At 43.1% G+C, this 19371-nt stretch overlaps 2 non-coding genes across 2 annotated transcripts; one reads left to right on the top strand and one right to left on the bottom strand.

The window, feature by feature from the left end:
- Nucleotides 1-1707: 1707 nt before the first annotated feature.
- On the bottom strand, nucleotides 1708-1814 carry LOC147924560 (small nucleolar RNA R71). Its single transcript, XR_015587849.1, has one exon. It is a non-coding gene; the product is annotated as a small nucleolar RNA R71 (small nucleolar RNA).
- Nucleotides 1815-18012: 16198 nt separating this feature from the next.
- LOC147924559 (small nucleolar RNA R71) lies at nucleotides 18013-18119 on the top strand. The gene has a single exon (XR_015587884.1). It is a non-coding gene; the product is annotated as a small nucleolar RNA R71 (small nucleolar RNA).
- Nucleotides 18120-19371: the final 1252 nt, after the last annotated feature.

The raw sequence follows: 19371 nt of genomic DNA, 5'->3' as shown, positions 1-19371 counted from the left end.
CTTTCCATGTTTGACTACTATATATACATTTTTTTAAGTCTCTGCGAGGACATCTTATCTTTTATTCTCGTTTTGTTCTTTTCCGGAAGTTTTTCACCAAGCCACCAAAACGCCTTGAGACTTTGTATTCCGATATCTTTGAGATTATTGAGTATTGGCATTTGATTTCTTTACAAGTTGTTCATCTCATTTTTATCTACCTAATAATGCTTGTTTCAATGTTTTCTGTGTTTGCATCCTTGATGATGATTTTCGGATCTGAGTAGTGTGGTAGTTCTTGAGGATGGGATAGATTAGGTGGAGGATCTTAGGATGTAGATTGTTTAAGCTTTGATCGTATGATTCCCTTCTGGACTAAAGTTAAAAATATTAGTTTTTCTCTGATCAATTGGAACTAGGTTTTAGACATTTCCGCACCCAAACGGTGTTCGATGAAATGGCTGACCAACTAGTGCCAGAGACTTACGTTCCTTGCCTAAGAGATTAGTTGTCTAGGATGTTTGTTGACGTGAATGAACTTGTTTTTCATTCCATGCTTGATCATGTTTCTCTACCGAGAGCTAGGTTTGGAAGTGGTTGAGTTTGAGTAGCTTATGCCAAGAGATTGGATTAGCTAAGAAGTGATGTTCATTGTTTAGGGATGGTTTGCTTGTGGCATGTTAAACACTCTATAGACTAGGGTACTCCACCGACATCAATTACTCCCATCCTTAGGACCTCTTTCTTTCTGGTTTTTATTACATTCCTGAGACTGTTTTGTTTCTTGCTTTTTAGTTCATGCTGGAACTCGTTTTCGGTTTCACTTATTCATTTTCGCTTCTTGTCATGCATTCTCGTTTCTAGTTCTGTGACTCATTTCCGTTTTGCATTTTGACCACTCTAGGATTGTTAGACAAACACTCTCTTTGAATTGGCTTGACTTGTGATTTCTTGATTGCATCTTAATTGTTAGCAACATCCCATTTGGATTGACACCTTAAGTAGTACAACACATAAGGTTAATTGAGACCTACTAGGAGACACAAAAATCCTAGTATCAATTTGGCGCCGTTGCCATTTGGGATTCGTTTTGCTACATTTAAGATTTCAAGTTTTGCAAGGTTAAGTTCTGTTACACTTATCATTATGGGTACTGACTTGCTTTGGTTGTCTGCTTGTTTGTTTTGCATCTCAGGTACTTGTTGATTGCAACCTTTCATGCACACCAGATCAAGAGGGCATCATAATCTCCTTCCTGTTATCGACGAAATCAATCGGTTGCAACGACCACGACAAGCTCGTCAACTCACTGATCATCCCGCACCAGTCACTATGGAACAACCGAATGGACCACATCCGGGACCGCAAAACATTGGTGCTGGGGATACACCAAATACTCATATTCAGCGTGCTGGAATCGTCCCTTCTGCCGTGCAGAACAACAACTTCGAAAACAAAAGTGGTCTGATCTCCATGATCCAAGGAAACAATTTTCACGGGTTGCCTACGGAGGATCCACTCGACCACTTGGACGAGTACGACCGTCTGTGCAGTCTCACCAAGATCAACAGCATGAGTGAGGATGGTTACAAGTTGCGCCTCTTCCCATTCTCCATGGGAGACAAAGCTCATCAATGGTAGAAAAACCTTCCCAAGGGATCAGTCACCACCTGGAATGGTTGCAAGAAAGCATTCTTGGCCAAGTTCTTCTCCAACTCCAGAACAGCACGTCTCAGGAATGAGATTTCTAACTTTACTCAGAAGAGCTCAGAATCATTCTGTGAAGCCTGGGAGCGTTTCAAGGGTTACCACAGCCAGTGTCCACACCATGGTTTCAGCAACGAGTCACTGCTGAGCACTCTCTACCGTGGTGTACTACCAAAGATACGTATGCTACTTGACACTGCTTCTAACGGTAATTTCCTAAACAAAGACGTTGAGGAAGGATGGCAACTGGTGGAGAATCTCGCTCAGTCTGATGGTAACTACAATGAGGACTATGACCGCACAGTTCGCGGCGACGCTGGGTCTGAAGAGAAGTACAAGAAAGACCTCAAAAATGTCAATGAGAAGCTTGACCGTATCTTGCTAAGCAAGCAAAGGCGCGTCCACTTCGTATCTGAGGATGACCCTTTCCAAGTTCCAGATGGGGAGGGTGAGCAGACAAAGGAGATTAGCTATGTCCAGAAACAGGGTGGATACAACAAAGGTTACAACCCCTACAAGACGAACCCCAATCTGTCTTACCAAAGTAACAACGTTGCTAATCCACAAGATCAGGTGTACCCGCCTTAACAGCAACAGCAAGGTCAACAAAAACCATTTGTGCCTTACAATCCGAGATTCGCTCCAAAGCAACAGTTCCAGCAGGGTTACCAAGCTCCCTCAGGACCACCACCAGGATTCCGCCCTCAACCAGTTTAGCCTACTCCTGCCCCAGATCAAGAAATAAAGCAAATGATGCAACAACTTCTTCAGAGTCAAGCTAGCAGTTCTATGGATGCTGCTAAGAAGTTTGCTGACCTTAGTCAGAGGATGAAATGTTCTTACAATGATCTGAACGTCAAATTTGAAGCTCTGAATTCAAAGATAAGGTATATGGAAAGCCAATCTGCTTCTACTTCTGCACCAAAGTCTGGCCAATTCCAAGGGAAAGCTGTTCAGAACCCCAATGAGTTTGCAAATGCAATTACGCTGAGAAGTGGGAAAACATTGCCTCCCAGAGAGGGAGTTCCAGACATCACTACGGACAGTGAGGAATTAGATGGGGAGGATTTTGTTCAGGATGACACTCAGATGAAGAACCCAGCCGAAACAGTCAAGGATCCAGTTGAACCAGTGAAGCAGTCCGAACCTGAAGCTGTTAAGGAGCTTGTTGTTTCTGATGACAGACCTGCGAGGTTCATCCCTCCACCGTACAATCCTCCTCTACCATTCCTAGTGAGGTTCAAGAAGCAGCTTACTGAGAAGTACAAAGCCTTATTCGAAAAACAAGTCAAGGAGATTGAGTTGAGGATGCCATTGCTGGATGCATTCGCACTTGTTCCTCACTACCAGAAATTCCTCAAGGATTTAGTGATGGAGAGATAAAAAAAAAGTTCAAGGCATGGTGGTACTAAGTCTTGAGTGCAGTGCAATCATCCAGAAGAAGATTGTACCCAAGAAGCTCAAAGATCCGGGATCATTCACTCTACCTTGCTCCCTTAGACCTATGTCTTTTTATAGGTGTTTATGTGATCTTGGCGCCTCAGTTAATCTGATGCCATTCTCTGTGGCTAAGAGGTTTGGTTTCACAAGGTTTAAAGGTTGCAACATCTCCCTCATCCTTGTAGATAGATCAGTGAGACTTCCACATGGTATTTCAGAGGACTTGCCTATCAGGATCAGAGACGTGGAAGTGCCAACCGACTTTGTGGTTCTGGAGATGGATGAAGAACCAGAAGATCCGCTGATCTTAGGAAGACCGTTCCTAGCGACTGCTGGAGCCATCATTGATGTCAGAAATGGCAAGATTGATCTTAATCTGGACAACGAATTCATTATGAAGTTTGACATCAAGGATACTTTGAAGAAGCCAACAATAGGAGGACAAGTCTTCTACATTGAAGAGATGGATAAGTTGGCTGATGAGTTGTTGGAGGAATTAGCTGAGGAGGATCATCTCAAGACTGCTTTAACCAAGGATGGAGATGAAGGGTTCCAGCATGAAGAGACCACTTGTTACAAGAATATGCTAGACTCCCATAGAGAAACGGACGAATCAGAGGAGTTCGAGCAGCTATCTGACGCAGGGGAGGTATGTGTAGTTGAGACAGAGAGTTCAGAACGTGAAACCTTCCACTCGACCAACGTCAAGACTCGACTCAAAACACCGCTCGAACCACACTCGACCGTGACCGCTCCTGACTCCCATGCTGACGACTGGTTGGAACTGAAAGCTCCAAAGGTAGAACTCAAAACTCTCCCTTCTGGACTCAGGTACGTTTTCCTGGGAACTAATTCTACTTATCCTGTCATTGTGAATGCTAGGTTGAGTGATGATGAATTGAAGTTGCTTGTAACTGAGCTTAAGAAGTATAGAAGAGCTATAGGTTATTCTTTAGATGATATCAAGGGAATCTCACCTAGTCTTTGCACGCATAGGATCAATCTTGAAAATGAGTCTTATGCTAGTATTGAACCCCAAAGAGGATTGAACCCTAATCTGAAAGAGGTAGTCAAGAAGGAAATCCTAAAACTGCTTGACGATGAAGTTATCTATCCTATCTCTGATAGTACTTGGGTATCTCCAGTGCACTGTGTACCTAAGTTAAAAACGAAAAAAAATGAGTTAATCCTAACTAGGACAATAACAGGACATAGGATGTGCATCGATTATAGGAAGTTGAATGTTGTTTCTAGGAAAGATCATTTTCCTCTGTCTTTCATTGATCAAATGTTGGAGAGACTAGCTAGTCATCCTTATTACTGTTTCCTTGATGGGTATAGTGGATTCTACCAAATCTCTATCCACCCAAATGATCAGGAAAAGACAACCTTTACTTGTCCCTATGGCACTTTTGCCTACAGACGCATGTCATTTGGTTTGTGCAATGTTCCTGCCAACTTTCAAAGGTGCATGACATCAATTTTCTCGGATTTGATTGAGGAGTCAGTGGAAGTGTTTATGGATGACTTCTCTGTATACGGTTCCACTTTCTCCTCCTGTTTGTTGAATCTATGCAGGGTATTAACGCGATGTGAGGAGACGAACCTGGTGCTGAACTGGGAGAAGTGCCACTTTATGGTTGAAGAAGGGATCGTTCTAGGACACAAGATTTCTTAGAAAGGAATTGAGGTTGACAAAGCTAAGATTGAGGTCATGGTTCAACTTCAACCGCCTAAGACAGTGAAGGACATCAGGAGTTTTCTAGGACATGCTGGGTTTTACAGGAGATTCATCAAAGACTTCTAAAAAATTGCAAGACCATTAACCAGGTTGTTGTGCAAGGAGGTTGAATTCGAATTCGATGCAGCATGTCTGAAAGCCTTCAGCAAGATCAAGGAGGCTTTGGTTTCGGTACCCATAGTACAAGCTCCAAATTGGGATCATCCGTTTGAGATCATGTGTGATGCTTCAGACTTCGCAGTTGGAGCAGTTCTGGGACAGCGTATTGACAAGAAGCTTCATGTCATCTACTACACGAGTTGCACCTTGGACGAGACTCAGGGAAGGTATGCTACCACAGAGAAGGAACTCCTAGCAGTTGTGTTTGCATTCGAAAAATTCAGGAGTTATCTTGTGGGTTCGAAGGTCATTGTGTATACCGATCATGCTGCTCTGAGACACATCTACTCGAAGAAGGATACCAAACCGAGACTGTTGAGATGGATCCTGCTTCATCAAGAGTTTGACATGGAGATAGTTGACAAGAAAGGCATAGAAAACGGAGTTGCAGATCATTTGTCTAGAATGAGGATTCAAGATGTTGTTCCCATAGATGATTCAATGCCTGAGGAATAACTTCTGGTCGCCCAGGTTTGTGAGCGGATGCATGACACAGGGGTTGAGAACTTCATAATCAGATGCATGGCAATCACTTCTGAGATTGCACAATGGTATGCAGATGTCGTGAATTTCAAGGTTTGTGGAGAAGTTCCGGATGACATGGATCCTTACAGGAAGAAAAAGTTTTTCAGGGAGGTCAACCACTACTTCTAGGATGAACCCTATCTGTACAAAAGAGGTTCTGACGGTCTATTCAGGAGATGCATAGCAGAAGGGGAAGTGCAGGGAGTGCTTCAGTACTGTCACGACTCCACCTATGGAGGTCACTTCGCCACATTCAAGACAACTCAGAAGGTTCTACAAGCGGGTCTCTGGTGGCCTACCTTGTTCAAAGACACTCACAGTTTCATCACCAAGTGTGATGTTTGTCAAAGGATGGGCAACATCACAAGGAGGAATGAGATGCCCTAGAATCCGATCCTGGAAGTAGAAATATTTGATGTTTAGGGTATAGACTTCATGGGACCTTCAACCCTCCATCTAATGGTAATGTCTACATTCTGATAGCAGTTGATTACGTTTCCAAGTGGGTCGAAGCCATTGCGAGTCCTACCAATGATCACAAGGTTGTTCTGAAGCTGTTCAAAAGAATAATTTTCCCAAGGTATGGGATACCCAGAGTGGTGATCAGTGATGGTGGAACTCACTTCATCAACAAGGTGTTTGAGAGTATGCTGAGAAAGTATGGGGTCAAGCACAAGGTATCCACTGTGTATCACCCTTAGACCAGCGGACAGGTTGAAGTCTCGAATAAGCAGATCAAGGATATCTTATCAAGGATTGTTGGGGTTTTGAAGAAAGATTGGTCTGTCAAGTTGGATGAGACTCTCTGGACGTACAGGACGGGTTTCAAAACGCCCATAGGCAGAACACCATTCCAGTTGGTATATGGTAAAGCATGTCATCTCCCTGTGGAGGTTGAGTACAAGGCGCTTTCGGCTATCAAGTTGCTGAACTTGGATATTGATACAGCCCAGGCCAAGAGGACCCTTGATCTACATGAGTTGGAAGAAATCAGACTTGATGCCTATGAGAGTTCAAAGATTTACAAGGAAAGAACAAAGAATTTTCATGATAAGAAAATTGTTGTCAAGGAGCTCAAGGCTGGGGATCAGGTTTTTCTTTTTAACTCCAAACTTCAGTTATTTCCTGGAAAGCTTAAGTCTAGGTGATCTGGATCTTTTGACGTCAAGGAAGTTCTGCCATTCGGAGCTATCACTCTTCTGAACAAGGATGGTAGCGAAATCACTGTAAATGGTCAGAGAGTCAAGAAATATTTAGCTGATCAAGTCCAACCAGAGGGGTCTTCTGTGCTTCTCCTTGAATCCCCAAAAGCATAAAGAGCTGAAAAGTCAAGCTAGGGACTTAAAACAAGCCCAGTTGGGAGGAAGTCCCAAAGGTATCACTGTAAATAGTTTTTAGGATCCTTGTGTTTTTAATTTTTGTTTTTGGTTTTCTTGTGTTTAGGAATCTATAGAAGGGAGAATAAGCAACGGAGATAGAGGATACAGAAAAAAGCAGAGTGAAAAGGAGGGTGAGGTGAAAACATTTGATTTCTTGGAAAAAAAAATAAAAAAGTTTCGAAAGAAAGAATTCAACGCTCTCATCACCTCACCTCCCACCTCTCTTGCTTCCCCTAATCAGACATATAAACTTTCTGTCACCTCACCCCACTCCACCACCCCATCACTCCACTACCCCCCGCTTTCTTTCCTCTCTTCACTCGAGCACACCCTCTCTATAATTAAACCCCCCCCCCTCCCTTCATTCTCCCCACCCACCAACCATTTGCTATCAACTTCACTCTCTCTCCTTTGCCCAGTCCGAGACAACCTACTATCTGACCGCCGATCAAGCCATTCCTTTCACAGTCGTCTTCGCTTCGACCCTTCGACCACCACCAAAGCCAATCGAGCCACTCCCGGTCGAGCCGCCGTCGTTGTGGACCGTCCAACTGTTCCGCTCAACCCTCCACGAGTCTCACTCGAGCCGTGTCACTCCGCCACTCTCGAGCCATCCACCGTTCGTATTCGATCGAGTCGTCTCTGCGAGCACCACCGCTTGATACAACTCAAGTCGACTCGAACCGCCGACCGTCCAACCCGTTCCATCGAGCCAGTTTCCACCGCGTCCATCGAGCCATTCTCCACCGAGTCCGACAAGACCCGACCGAGCCACACGCGCGAGACACGCTCAACTTTTGTTCGAGCCATCATCCGCTACCCTCGTTCGAGCCAAGCTTTTCTTGCCGTTTCAACACCCATTCGAGCTATGCTTCAAGCTACCGCAGCATCACGCTCATCTCAATGACACCGTTCGAGCCACTTTCAAAATCCGCTCGAGCCATCTGCACAAAGCCGATCGATCCATTTCCGCATTTCCCGCTCGAGCCCTCGTCGTCGTCTACGTCCCACATGCGCGACTCGACCATGAACTGCTCTGAGGAGAACCAATTGAGACACCCACCAACCGCCTCTCTCAAGCTACTGTTGCACACCTTGATCAAGCCATTCTCTTCTAAGCCATTCTTGTCTGAGCCATTCTCATCCCTCCACCCCCGTGCCGCCGCTGCCGTCTGGTCTCATCCGAGTCATTCTTGTCCGATCCATCTGCGTGAGAATTTGTTCGAGCCACTGCCGTCACTCTCACACGACACCACCTGCAACTCAATAGAGTTACACTCTCTTTGTATTCTCAAGTTTTAAGTCTCATATTTGCTCACTAACATATAAATTTTTAGCTTTGAGTTTACCATGTCTCAGAGAAACAAAAAAAGTTCTAAGCTTATACATGAGATTCGAGAGGCATATGGTTGTGTTGGTGGAGAACGCTCATCACCTGAGTCCATGGCCAAGCGTTTCCTGAAAATGAAGAACATGGTTGACGAGGTTGTTGGGGGTTCATCACAGGCAGCGGGGTCAAGCAGACCAGACAAACCCCTCTCTAAGAGCAAGAGTCGCAGGAAGCGACCGGCAAGAGCTTCAAACTCAAAGGAGGAAGGGAGTGATTACGAACAGGAGGAACCTGCGTTGCGCTTAGAACAAGCTCCCAGAAATTCGGTCACACGGAAGAGCGCTGAGACGAAGCTAACTCCCAAGGAGTACTACGAGCTGTTCTAGCAGTTGGTGTTCGATGGAACAAGATATCCCCATGTTGAGACGATGCAGCAACTCGGGATTGCGGAGGATGTTCAGTATCTGTTTAGGCGGTGCCATCTGGGGAGAATCATGAACACACCCAAGCATGGATACAGGGAGGAGACAATTCTGTTCCTCTGTACTCTGGAGATGCACCTGTATGCGGATGAGCAGGGAATGATGTCTGATGGAGGTCTGGGCTACATTACATTTCATGTTCACGGCCAGTTCTACACTCTCACCTTCAGAACCGTCAAAGAGATGTTTGGATTTCTCAGCGGAACGGGGACTATGCCGCAGTTTGATCGGAATGAGATATCCGCATTCTGGGCAACGACTGGGAGCACACCCACATTCACTTCATCAAAGACAAAAGCGCTGAACCTGCAAAGTCCAGTATTGCGTTACTTCCAGAAGGCGGTTTCCAATGCATTTTACGCCAAAGAGATTAAGGGATACATGACGAACGGCGAGCTTGAGATGATTTACCTGGTGCTTAAGGGACGCTCATTCACTGCCATGGATTGCACCGTACTGCAAGGTGACATATCTAACTCTTCAGTCTCGCTCTACCTTATCAACTACATGATGTCATACAGGAATTGGGTCTCGAGGCTCAGCAGCAACCACACTCCCGGAGTAATGTGCATGGGAGGCGTAGTGACTTGGTTCCTTGAGGCTGCTCGCGTACCCCTACACTCTGAGTCGTTCCCACCACGTTGGCTCGACATCAGCAACCTGCAACTGCTACACACTCTACAAGTTTGTGCATCCTGCGGTCGGTCCCTCGAGATTACTCCTCCCTTGCGTCAAGTTGACTACAATCTTAGGGGGTGAGCATATCGAGTTCATCCCTCCCGCGGATACCCTATACAATTCTGAAGCTGAGGAGGAACATGTAGATGTTGCAGAAGCAGGAGCCGAGCCAATGGAGGAAGACACCATGGAGTACCGCCCAGAGCAGTTCTACTTCGAGGAGTACTCAGACCCAATAATGGCTAAGGGGGTCAGAGCAGCTCATCAACGCCTCAACCAGCTTCAGCGATGGGGGAAGGCCAGAGACAAGGCGCTCAGCAGCTTCACCAAGACTGTCAAGAAATTCATGCGTAAGTTTAGCTGCTCGACTTCCACAACCGCCATCCCTAGGTCTATCCCGAGGACACCAGACCAATGCCAGGATGTGCTTCCGCGACCCTAGAGCGAACACCTTCTCCGATTTCCTCTCCAGCACGTCAATCTTCATATGTGCCTCGAGAGCGTCAGCCTTCACCCGCTCCTTCACTCCACTCGTCACACGAGTCTAGGGAGAGACGGAGACGCGGTTTGCGGGGTTCCAGAGCCTCCTCTAGTCATTGATCAGTGCGTCGTTCTGCAGCTCGAGACGAGCATGAGGTTAAGGTTGAGCGTTGAAGCTCAGGGTGATCATCAGGCTATGCACGGGGTTGAGCAACAGATGGAACAACAAGGTGATTATCAGCCTACCGAGGTTGTTGTGTTGGTGTCGGACCATGGCGAGTCCAGAGTCGATGGCATGCAGTGTGACGAGCAGCCGAACGTGTATCAGAACATGCAAGCGGTTGAGCAGCAAGTCGACCAACCATATGAGGTCACACCCGCGGATCCCAAAAATGGCGAAGGACAGAGTCAGTATCATGCTCCACCTTGGGTGAGCACAGACTCCTTCTTCTACTACTGAGGTACTCCTACCTTCCCCTTGTATATACCATTTCATTCATGCATTGTTTTTCTTGTGATTCTCAAATCCTTCTGCAAATTTTTCTTACACAGGAGACTGTGTAATTTAAGTTTGGGGGAGGGTTTGAGATGATGTATCTGATGTTGTGTTTTGTGATTCTTATTTCAAATTTTTGCATTATATCATGTTTTAGTTTTTGCATCCATCTACTTGCATAGAAAAACCAAAAAAAATGAAAAAAAAAATCGAAAACTTCCACAAAAACAGAATGTTCATGTAGTTTGCACTTGCATATTAGGACTGCGTCTAGGTTTATTCATATAGGGTTGATGCATTTAGCATAGGGGTTGATGATGATTGTAACCTTGTTAGCATGTTGGATTCAATAGGATAGGATCAAGACCCTTGTTATTAGTTCTTTGATGCTTGTTGATTGAACTTGAAAATTTAAGATTGAAGCATGTTTTGAATTGATATCATTCTCTATCTACCTGAACCTAATCCTGACTTGCAATTATCCAGTTATGCATTAAAGTTGAACTCATAGATACCATACACATACTTGGATTGTCTTTCACATTTTTACCACCCTTGTCAATCCAAGTAGCTGATTCCCATCTTTGGAACAGTTCCCCGCACCCTTAACCAACCGTTCTTTCAAGCCAATTGTATTCTTAAGTGTCAGGCCTTTTTCCGAGTTGAGCTTGTTAGAAAGTGTTAGTTTCTAACCGACAAGAGTAGGATCCTGTGTAGTTCTAGTTCGCGTTATTCGGACTAGTAGGACTAGGTGAGAACTCGATTTTAGGTATTGGGTATGGATTTGTGCAGAAAAGTGAAGAGTAAAAAGAAAAGCAAAGGGTAGAAAGTCTTTAGGAGGGAGATGTGTTTTCAAAGTTTAAAAGTCTAGTAAAGGATTTGGGTTGAGCAAAATAATGAGTTATTGGTTCTGGGCATAAAACAAAAAGATTAGACAAAGAAAAGAAAGTAAAATGGTTAAGATGTCTAGAGTCCTTGAAAGAAAAGAAAAAGAACCTTGCTGATAATAAAGATTTCCCAATGCGCTAGAATGATAAGAAGTGAACTCCTCCTAAGACCAAGTGTAAAGAATGAAAGAATGGGTTTGAGATGATGTTTCTGATAAAGGGTAGAGATAGGACAAACTTCGGTTTGGAATGTTCTTTGGATAGACAGGGCGCTGCTATGGTATGTGTCAGTTGGTTTCAACCTTTAGCCTTCTCTTAAGCTCAACTCCTTTTCGTGAGAGAACCTTGTTCTGTTGAAGCAAGCTTTGTTTGTGGGTGTGATATGGATTGATGGATGTATGCAATGGTGAGATATGAAATGAATGGATGGTAAGGTGTTTCAATTCCCCTTATGCAGTTGCAGTATAACAGGTGTCAATCCAATCTGAGAGTTGTGAACAATCAAGATGTGTAAATGAGCCTAAGTTAAGCCAAATATGCAAAGGATGTTTGTCACTAACAATCCTATTAATGAAATGTAAAGAGCAGAAAGTAAAGCTACTAGAACTAGATGCTAAATGCAAATGGAACAGAATGATTATAACTAATATGAAGCTAGAAGAGAAATAGAAACTATACTAATGAACTAATGCAAGACAATAATGAACAGGACAATAAGTAAATGCAACAGAAATGCAAATAGAATGAGACTAGAGATGAGACAGAACAACTACAAATCATAAACAAGAATTATGGGGATGAACTCGAGCAAGCACTCGATCGAGTGTAGATCGAGTGCAGGGTCGAGCTGGATAAATCCGTGAAACAGAGCAATACAAGAAAAACAGAGCAATACACAAGCAAATCAAACAACGATCAAACAGCAGGATTAAGACTTAAAAATCAATAAACAAGGAAGGCCTTGAGGAGGGATTCATGGGCTGGACTAATGAATGAGGTCATCTAACTTGGTCAACAAATCTCAAGCAAACTTTGAGCTAATCTCTAGACATATATTTCTAAGACAAGTTTAATCCACTCTCATGGCAAGAAACAATCAAACCTATGCATCTCTAGACTTGTTCTCACAAAGTAAAGAATCTACACAAGCAGGCATTAAGCAATATGTCTCATACCAAACAAGACCTCTAATCTCTTAGCAAGCCTAATGGTAAGCTCTAGATCTAGCCTTATCTATGCTTCTTAAACATTGGTGTGATACTAAGATGCTTGAAATCAAACCCTACCCTCTCATTTATAGGATCAGCATTAAGAACATCTAGCCTAGAAGAGATTCTACCACAATCAAGCTTGACCAAAGCAAACAAACCTCAAACACAGCCCAGCCTAACCCATCCTCAAGATCCTAAGCTACTACTCACAAGAACACATGATGAACATCAAAGTCATAAACCCAAAAAATACTAAAAGTTGCATCAAATTAAAGATAAAACAAAGATCTTTAATATTCAAGAAGGAATCAAACATGAATTCTTAATATCTTGAAAGTTATGACACCAACAAAATCCAAGAATCTTATGTTTTCTCTCTTAAAAGAGTACAAGATCTAAGAAAAATAAAAGTGCAAAAGGAATAATTCCCAAAAGGGTAAAAACTAGGTTTCTGAGTATTCTAAAAAGCTGGACTCTTTGGTGGCTGCAGGTACATGGCTTTATATAGGAGAGGAGGTGGAAGCCCTAAAAATACTAAAAGACAAAATAGTCAACGGCTCGGTCAACTCGACCCTGTGCTCGGTCGAGTGGCTGGTCGAGTTGGCTTTTCTTCTGCTTCCTCCACTCGGTCGAGTACTCCTCAGCACACGGTCGAGTGTCTAGTCGAGTGAGCAGTCGAGTTGGACTCTAAACCTTGTTGCTTCAGCCTTAACTCTCTCTTGCTTTCTCCTCATGATTGCTTCACTTCTCCTCAGCATTGCTTCCATGCTCCTTAAGCTCCAAAATCACTTGTTTATGCATGAAAAGATGCAAATGCAATGCAACTATACTCTAATGCATGATTAGTCCTAAAGCTACACAATAATGGCCTAAATGGATAGCAAAAGATGCAAAAGATGTAAATAAACTAAGGGAAAACAAGGTAAAATATATGAACATCAACACCCCCAAACTTAGTCTTTGCTTGCCCTCAAGCAAATAATCAAGACATAAGAAGGTAGGTGAAGTTTGAAAGTGGGATCTCAGCTCCTAAAGCTTGCAAATAGACCATCTAGAATTAATGTCCAAGTTACTAGTACTATGATGCAAGTTGAATGAGCTATACTTAAAGATTTTAGACAAGCATATCACAACCTTTACTGATTTGAGCCTTAGATATCCACATGCATTCAAATTAACCATTTTCTTTAACATTCATTAATCAAGAACATGAACCAATTCTATGCAATGATTAAAACTCATTTGGCTTGGAGATAAAGGTTTTGAGACAATGATGGTCTCTTTAGAGTGGGGCTTATCAATATCAAGGTTCTCTCATAAAAATGGATTGAGCTTTAGAAGAATGCTAAAGGTAAGAACACTTAGACACATACAAGAACAAAACCTTGTCTACCCAAAGGCACCCAAAGTGTTTATCCTATCAATTTAAACCCAAATGATCCTAGTACTACCCTTTAACTTCTTCTTTTCTCTTTCACCCTTTTCTCTTTTGGTTTTCAAGTCTTAGGAGAGGTTTCTTATTTGATCTTTCTAGTGGGATGGGGAATTCTTACTTATTTGCTATGGTTCTCTTTTCTTCTTATTCTTAAGACATACAAGCATTTTGCTAGACTTTTCTTTTCTTTCTTTTCTTTTCTATAACTATAACCATCTTCAACAATTTTTACTTCCCATCCTTTCACTAGACTTTGCTTAAACTCAATCTCCTCTTAAAGACTCTACCCTTTTTCTTTCTCTTTTTCCTCTTTTCTTTTCAAAACAGCCAAGTCCCAAACCCAACAAGTGAACCACCTAGTCCTATCTAGTTTGAAAAATGCAAACTAGAACTACACAAGGCTTTACTCTTGTCAGTTCAAACCTAACACTTTCTACCAAGCTCAATCCCAAAAATAGGCCTCACACACACAAGAATAAACATGGCTTGAAAGAAGGATTGGTTAAGGGTAGGGAAACTGATTCTTAATGATCAGCTACTTGGATCAACAAGAGTGGTAAAAAGGAGAAAGATGATCCAAAATATGTATATGGTATCCATGAGTTTAAAGCAATGCACACATTGATAACTGAAATTCAATATTAGGTTCTTATAAGTAGGAAATGGTGTCAAATCACAACATGCTTCAATTTAGACCAAATACAATGTAGGAATTCAAGGCTTGGTTCAATCTTATGCTTCTAACTACTCAACTAGCATCAAAGTACAATTAACTTGGGCATTGATCCTAGTCTAGTGAATTAAGCAAGCTAATAAGGAAAAACTCATCATAGATCCCTAATGCAAATATTATACAATCCTACATGAAACATGCTAAACAAGATCCTAATATGCAATGCAAACTACATGAACACTCCTTTTTTATAAAGATTTTTGCAAAAAAAATTCAAATTTTTAGGGTTTTTCTATGCCTTAGATGCTATGCAAATACTAATATGAGGATGCTAAAAATTTGAAATAAGAACACAAAACACAATGTCAAATGCTATCTCAAACCCTCCCCCAAACTTAAATGTGAAAGAAATTTGTAAGAGTATTCAAGATCAAAAACAAAACACAATTTCAAATGCAATGATATTTACAAGGGAAGGTGATAGTGGTACCTCAAGGATTGGAGAAGAAGTTGTCCACATCCTCTTGCATACTGTCAAATGTGTAGTTGGGGTCTTGTTGATCACTTGGAGATAGAGATTGGGGTAGCTCAACGACGGCGATCGACCTGCACTCGGTCGAGTGCGTGCTCGAGTGGGGGGGGTCGAGCTGGACCGTGGATGTCAAAATTCTGAGCTTTCTGCTTGTAGAACTGCTGGTAGAGTGCTGGATCCATGAAGTATTGGGGTGGGATGGGAGGGTAACCTGGATAGCCTGGATAAGCAGCTGGAGGTGGAAAGCCATATGGTGATCTGGGCTGGAACTCGGTCGAGTACGTCGGGGGTGCTCGGTCGAGTGGGTGCTCGAGTGACCCGGTCGAGTGCCTCGAAAATTGTTGTTCTCGGCTACTTGAACTCCTCTTCCTCTGTTTTGGCTCGTACATTGAAGCTCTAGCTGGTTCCACAGGGTTTGCAACTCTTGAAAGTGCTCTAGTTGAGCTACTTCTCCTCAAAGGGCTTGATGGTGTAGGTGAAGAATTCCCACTCTTCAACTCAGCAATCTCCTTCTTTAAGCCCTTGATAGACTTAGCTATGTTTGTCACTTTCTTCTTCAGCTTATCAAACCTCTTCCCATGCCACTTGCTCCACTTTTGCAAAAGTGTCAACCTCTTGCTATTCTCCCTCACTCCTCTACTATCCCTTGGGTTGGGCTCATAATCCTCAAAGTAAAACTGCTCCTCCCCATCAGCCATTTGTGCATTTTCAGCTTCTTCAACTCTAGGTTGAACTGTCCCATCAAACAAGTACTCATCAGCTGGCCAAAAGTCAATGTTGGCTCCTTCTTGAATGGTGGTGAGCTCTTGGTTAGGCAAGATGAGTTGCTTCTTTCCAACTGTTGGAAGCTCAAAATTGAAGATGTGATTTCCTTGATGCATCTCCTTGGCTAAGATGAGAGTAGAGGTGAGGTAGCTTGAGTCAATCCATCTTGGTGAGACCCTCTCTCCTCTAAGTGGGATCTTGGCAGCTGGTAGAATTGGAGTAATGATGCCTCCAATGGTTAGTGCTCCTCTTGAGCCTTTGTTCTCCAACTTGCCTACCCAACTTCTCAAATATACCATGTGGTCTATGAGCACCATTGCAAGATCAGTCTCCACAGTGCTCCCAAGAATGATGGTTCCATCTCTTGCCTTGAGGATGATCCCATTGAGAGCCATGTCAATCATCTTAAGCTCACCCTCATTGATATTCCCAGTTTCCTTCCTAGCAAAGAAGGTGTTGGCAAGAGCTTTGTGGAAGTATCTTAGGACTGGGCTCCTTATCCTTGAACTCTTGGAATTGGAGGATGAGTAGAGTTTGTTGTCCCCAATGGTTTCCCAAACTGAATAGAGCTCCTCTCTTGGTATCATCAAGCTTCTATTACTCCCAACTTCAAAACCAAACACATTGGCTATCTTCTTCATTGAAAGCTCATGCTTCTTCCCCTTGATTGTGAAGGAAATGTGACCAGCTCCAGCCTCAGCATTCTTCCTTGCATATGTATGCAGCTTGACAGTGACTAGAAACTCACAACTTTCTTCTTTGTAGCCCTCCATGCAAAGCCCCATCAACTTGGTTAAGTTACTCTTCTCAAAAAGAAACTCCACATCTTCATCAATGGCTAGCTTCTCCATGGTTTCCTTGTGAGGATATCTAGTCCCCAAGAACTCCATTCTCATGAAAGCTTCATACAACTGCCTCTTAGTCAACCCACAAGATTCTGCTTCTCCATCATCCTCTAGCTCTTCTTCTTCATCTTCTTCCTCACTCTCACTTTCAATCTCCTCTTGTTCAACCTCAACTGCTGGCCTCTTCCCTTTGGCCTTGTGCCTCCTCATGAACTCATTAAGGGTTGGCTCCCTTTCTTCCTCACTTTCAGTCCTCTCAGGATCTTTCTCAACTGAATCACTCCTTGGATGCGGCACCTGGCTCGACCGACCACTCGGACCACCACTCGGTCGAGTGCTTGATCGAGTGGGGCGTCGAGTGGTTCTTCCAGATTCTCCTCTTGATTGTAGGCGATCATCATGATGTTCCATGGAGGTTGCAGCCGCTTGTTGAGATTTCCTGGTCATTCTTAAAGACATTTTCGAACAGAACTGAAGGGAATAGACTCAAAGCTCAAAGTTAATAGGTTAGTGACCCAAAAACTTGAAAGAACTAAGCTTGAGCAAAAGATGAACTTTGAGAGAGATTTTAAAACTTGAATCTAGTTGTTTTGAGCAAATGAGAGAGTGTGAGAGGTATAGGATCGTGCAAGCTCTATTTAAAGAAGCTAAGGGGACAAGGAGACAAGGGTGGAGCGTCCATACCATTCAAATTTGAAATGAGAATCTTTGACTTGCTTTTTGCTGCCACTCGACCCCACACTTGACCAGCACGTGGTCGAGCTCCCTTGACCAAATTTTGAAAATTCAAATTTTTCTTTTTTTTCTTCCCTCCACTCGATCTTTCGAGAGGAATGAGAGTCGAATGGGCCTTACTTCTTTGCCAACTCGGTCGAGTACCTCTCGTGGGCTGGTCGAGTGGGCTTGCGTTTCTCCTTCCCTAAGTCCAAATTTCTCCATACCCATCTACACTTCCATTAAAAGGGCTGCCCAACACAAACATAAAAGAAAACACATCAAAACTACTAAGAAATTAAAGCATATTTACAAAGGATACCTTAGGGACTTCCTCCCTAGTGAGCTTGTCATCTTGGTCAGTGGAGGTGGACCTTATGGTTCTGTCATAGTCCTCATTGTAATTGCCATCTGACTGAGCAAGGTTCTCAACTAATTCTCATCCTTCTTCCACATTCTTGTTGAGGAAGTTGCCATTAGAGGCTGTGTCAAGAAGCATCCTGATCTTGGGAAGCACTCCTCTATACAAGGTGCTTAGGAGTGACTCATTGCTGAAGCCATGGTGAGGACACTGAGTCTGAAATCCTTTGAACCTCTCCCAAGCTTCACAAAAGCTCTCATTGTTTCTTTGAGCAAACCCAGAAATTTCATTCCTCAATCTATCAGTCCTTGCATTTGAGAAGAATTTTGCCAAGAAAGCCTTCTTGCAAGCATCCCATGTGGTTATTGCTCCAGTAGGAAGAGTCTTCTCCCAAAGGTGAGCCTTATCTCCAAGTGAGAATGGGAAGAGCCTCAACTTGAATCCATCCTCACTCACTCCATTGATCTTGGTAAGACCACAAATTCTATCAAATTCATCAAGGTGGTCTAGGGGATCCTCCATTGGCAATCCATGGAATTTGTTGGCTTGGATCATGGAGATCAATCCACTCTTGATCTCAAAAGTGTTGTTTGGTACTGTGGGAGGCACAATGCCAGCTATCTGGTTGTGGGTATTGGGTGCATCTCCAGCACCAATGTTCCTTGGTCTTGGAACTGGATCTTGTTGTTCCATTACCACTTGATCTACTTGCTGTTCTTAAACTACTCTTCTTTGCTTATGTCTCAAACCCTTTTGCAGTCTGTGGATGTTGTCAATAGGCCTTTGAAGATTGTCTTTCCCCTTGGACCTTGTGTGCATCAACAAACTGATGTACTGACTCGAACAGGTGCACGGTCGAGCGCAGGCTCGAGTGAGTGGTCGAGTCGACTGGGAACTGGTGTCTATTTAGACACGCTGTCTGACTCGATCAAGTGCTCGATCACTACTCCGTCGAGTGGTGCTCGAGTGGGTGGTCGAGTGGTACCTGAAACTCAAGACAGCCAAGCAAAAGAAGATTTGAGTTCAGCAACTTCACAAGTGTATAAACGAACTTAATCTTAGACTAATAATGATCCTAAATATCACAGAAACACTCTCAAATGGACAACGGCGCCAAATTGAAACAAGCTTTGTTTGTGGGTGTGATATGGATTGATGGATGTATGCAATGGTGAGATATGAAATGAATGGATGGTAAGGTGTTTCAATTCCCCTTATGCAGTTGCAGTATAAAAGGTGTCAATCCAATTTGAGAGTTGTGAACAGTCAAGATGTGTAAATGAGCCTAAGTTAAGCCAAATATGCAAAGGATGTTTGTCACTAACAATCCTATTAATGAAATGTAAAGAGCAGAAAGTAAAGCTACTAGAACTAGATGCTAAATGCAAATGGAACAGAATGATTATAACTAATATGAAGCTAGAACAGAAATAGAAACTATACTAATGAACTAATGCAAGACAATAATGAACAGGACAATAAGTAAATGCAACAGAAATGCAAATAGAATGAGACTAGAGATAAGACAGAATAACTACAAATCATAAACAAG

The sequence above is a fragment of the Camelina sativa genome, chromosome 17 (genome assembly GCF_030686135.1).
Source record: "Camelina sativa cultivar CO46 ecotype springtype chromosome 17, ASM3068613v1".
Classification (NCBI taxonomy): domain Eukaryota; kingdom Viridiplantae; phylum Streptophyta; class Magnoliopsida; order Brassicales; family Brassicaceae; genus Camelina; species Camelina sativa.
This window is presented reverse-complemented; position numbering and strand designations above follow the sequence as displayed.